Source organism: Myzus persicae, unplaced genomic scaffold (assembly GCF_001856785.1).
Source record: "Myzus persicae strain clone G006 unplaced genomic scaffold, MPER_G0061.0, whole genome shotgun sequence".
NCBI lineage: Eukaryota > Metazoa > Arthropoda > Insecta > Hemiptera > Aphididae > Myzus > Myzus persicae.
In genome coordinates, this window is record NW_019103232.1 from 288,421 (window position 1) to 292,955 (window position 4,535).

The following is a 4,535-nucleotide window of genomic DNA, read 5'->3' on the forward strand; positions in this document are numbered from 1 at the left end:
AATTTTGACAGTTGACATGAACTGTGATTGAAATATTAAATACGGAAGTATGATAGAAAGTAATAGTAATATATTTCTTATGTGCATTTTTAGTTTTTATGAGGGGGTGTACTGTTAATGGGAAAATGTTTTTCCACTACTCCGTTCATATAATTTTAAATACCATCGTATAACAAATGAACTACTTGTCCGAAATTTTATTACTATAATCTCCATAAGTATTCCAAAAAATATTTTGCTTTAGAATATAAAAAAAAAAATAATGAAACAATGATATTGTCTTACATTAAATTTATCACGCCATATAAAATAACTTTAACAACAATTTTTTTCATTTTGTGGCCCTAGTTACACTTCATTCATAACAATTAGGCAATTTTTACCCTTGTAATAATTTTTGTAAATTTGTTTTTTCGATAGAAATTAGACAAAAATTGTATATTGAAATGATATTTTATTAAAAAAACGTTTGTCAAAGATAAAAAATAATGATATATAACAAATAATATCGATATATGTTCGATAAACATGTAACATGTTTAATAAAAGGCAAAAGATTTTAGATACCTAATAATAAATTAATCACAGCACATTGTTTAACTTAGATGAATGATAACATTATATTTATACATTGCTCTAAGAAATTAAATAAAATAACTAGCCCTATAGTAATTTGTTGAGATCAGAGAAAAACTGTGGTTAGGCCCTATAAAAATGGTGTTACAATATTAGAAGCAACTAATTGTAATATTTAAGTATTTAACTAAATACGTATAAGGTTAAAAAAATAAACCTGAAATTGGTGTATATATAATAGATGTAGGTAAGGATACTCTTTTACCTGTGTAATAATTTATGTTAAAGTAACTGTAACTATATATTTTCCTTTGGCATGGTTGAAACACTATTCGTAAGCCAATACCTGACGTAGCAATAGGAAATATAATAATATAAATAATAATATGTATTAATAACTAATACAAAATAATAAGAATACAGTTGGGGCTTGGTGTGGAGCGGTGATTGGCTGAGTCCCTAATGGGTGTCAATCATCGGCTGGCGTAGCTAGCATACGGATGGGTGACCACCTGGGTGTTTAGTGACGAATCCTAGCTCCACATACACACTTGTTACTCGAACACAACAGTGACCCCTACAAAAGATGCTGTTAGCCATAGTGCACGGTTTATTTACAATCAAATTGGCATATAAAATAATATGTAATATACAATTAATACAAAACAAAAAGAATGCAGTTGGGGCTTGGTATGGCGCAGTGATTGGCTGAAGTCCCTAATGGGTGTCAATCATCGGCCGACGTAGCTAGAATCCGGATGGGTGACCACCTGGGTGTTTAGTGACGAATCCCAGCTCCACATATACATGTGTTACTCAAACACAACCGTGACCCCTACAAAAAATGCTAATTGTTAGTTTCCGATACCTTAGACAAAAAAAAATTAAAATTGTTTATATAAATAGAAAAAATAGATTTAATAGAATCGTTGAAAATTACGATTATTTTAGTCGGTTATTGGCAGTGGAAGGGGTTGGGTTAGGTTATTAGTTATTAATGTATCATCCAGATAATGCTCAAAGAATTTCAAAATAAAATTTTTTCAATACGTTATTCAGTTGCTTCAAATCTAGACATCTTCCTAGAATTTTTACAAAACATATGAAGCTTAAATAGTTAATAAAAATATGTTGCTTTAAGAAAGACTTTCACCTGAATGCGTGAACTCCAATTGTTCAAATGCGTCTTACAAGTATGAAACATATCAAATTTTAGTTAACCAGTTATCATTCATCTTCGTTGATTCCAAATAATAATAATCACTCCAATATTAAAACTTTCACTGCTAAATGAGATTTCGAGAACTAGCACTTGTAACACAGGGCCAACACATGCTTATAAAATATTAATACTAACTAGTAACTTCTTAAACGTACATCCAATCATACATTCAAGTTGAAGCCCATATAAAAGTCTTTATCGCTATTCGCATATATTGTGTGCTTCAAGTTGTTTGAAGTTGAAATAATTAAACAAAAAAAATTCAACTTAATATTCAAATTCATTGACCGAAAATCATACTCAAAACAATTAGTTCAATAAACAATTTTTTTTTTTGAAACCACTTACTATATTCCAAAGTTCATAAAATGTAAATAACAAAAAATCAACTTAAATAAGATATAAATTTAAAAAATGTTAAAGGTAGCTTGGGCGCTCGCCGGAAAATGCATTTTAAGAATCATAAAATAAAAAAAAAAGTTCAACTTGATAAGCGGACACAAAAATAGAAAAACAAATAAGGATCTTTTTATTCTAAGGGTCCCACTTAACCCTCTGTTAGTCGCGCGCCAAACGGGGGTGATTAAACTAGCACCCCCCACACTGCCCAACTCGCGCGACTATGCTGTTAAGACAGAGGGTTAAATAAGTCATAAAAAGGTTAGTACACCTATAGGCTATGGAGAGTTGAAACTGTGGCGATGGTAGTAGGCTAGTGGTAGCATACTATCATCCCTGGTCGAGTGCATCGCAATGATCTTTTCCTACTAATTACCAAGGTATTCGATATTGTATAAGCATTACAATAAAAGAAAATATTTCAATATTACCAAAATAAATTAGAACCTAATTAATTATCAAAATTGAATATATAGTTTTAAAGCCAGTCGTTTAGTGTTGTACCAGTACTTAAAATTAATAATAATTTAAATACAGTCAACACTAATTAGTGGTTTGTCTATCACAAAAAATTAAAAAAACTGATTTAAAAATTCTAATGTATCAAAAAATATAACAAAATGTTAATTAAGAAATAATGAGAGTTGACGGTATGAGGAGTTATTGTGAGGTTTTCAGTATTTATTTATTCATTAGCTTTTACTTAAAATATGGTTTAGTGTATTAAAATTATATTGTCTTAGAATTTCCAATATGTTTTCTTCTCACTTCTTTCCACATTGCACTTAATCTATTTTTTCCAACATATTTACTAAGACCTAAACAAAAATATAAATATTACTATATTTGAATTTTTTGTATACTTTTTCAAAATGTATGCTAGTTACAGTTTGAAACACAATATTATTTTAATTCAAACATTAAACTATATAAGTAAAAAATAGCTTTAACGTAAAAGAGCCCATAGAACTCTTTCACTTTAATTTTTTGTATCCATAATAACTTTCATTCAATTAACACACTATTTTATTGTACTAAGGGAAAGTCGATGAACTCTGATCATATTTTTTCGCATTTTTTACTGAAATTGTAGACTGCAGTCTTTAATATTTGTTTTTAATGCACACTTTTTCATACTTTTTTTATTTTGATTCTTAAAAATAATTTGCCTTTGGGTGGCCATGATCCCCTTCCCATTTTTATTTTTAAAATTAAATCCTATCAACATTTTTTATAATTTTTTTTTATTTTGATGCTTAAAATTAATTTGCCTGCGGGCGCCCATGCCCCCCTTCAAATTTTTTTTCTATTTAACTGTAGTTCAATTTTTTAAAAACAATTTTTAAATTTTGATAACCAGTTAGTGCCTTACACATATTAATTGTTTCATGATCAAATTCTTGTAAATAAAACTATGAGTTTATAAATACTGATATTGTAGACTGCAGTCTTCAATATTTGTTTTGATTGCACACTTTTTCATAGATTTTTTATTTTGATTCTTAAAAATCATTTGCCTGCGGGTGGCCATGATCCCCTTCCCATTTTAATTTTCAAATTTAAAATTTTATAAATTTTTTTATAATTATTTTTATTTGATTGCTTAAACTCATTTGCCTGCTGGCGCACATACCTCCCTTCACATTTTTTTTTCCATAATTTAACTCGAGTTCAATTATTTCCAAACCATTTTTTAATTTTTGATGGTCAGTTAGTTCCTCATAAATATTCATTATTTCATAATTTTATTATTGTAAATAAAACTATGAGTTTAGGAAAAGTGATATTGTTGACTGCAGTCTTTAATATTTATTTTCAATACACATTTTTTGATATTTTTTTTTGTTTTGATTCTTAAAATTCATTTTTCTGCGGGCGCCCATGCCCCCCTTCCCATTTTTATTTTTAAATTTAAATTCTATTAAATTTTTTATAATTTTTTTTATTTTGATTCTAACAATTAATTTGCCTGCGGGCGCCCATGATCCCCTTCCCATTTTTTTTCTATAATTTAACTCTAGTTCACTTTTTTAAAAACATTTTTTAAATTTTGATTGCAAGTTAGTACTTTATAAAAATTCATTGCTTCATTATATAATTATTTAAAATAAAGCTATGAGTTTAAAGAACACTGATATTGTAGACTGCAGTCTCTAATATTTGTTTTAAAAGTACATTTTTTCATACATTTTTTGTATTCATTTTTTTAATTTGATTCTTAAAATTAATTTGCCCGCGGGCGCCCATGCTCCCCTTCCCATTTTTATTTTTAAATTTCAATGCTATGAAATTTTTTAATATTTTTTTTTTATTTTGATCCTTACAATTCATTTGCCTG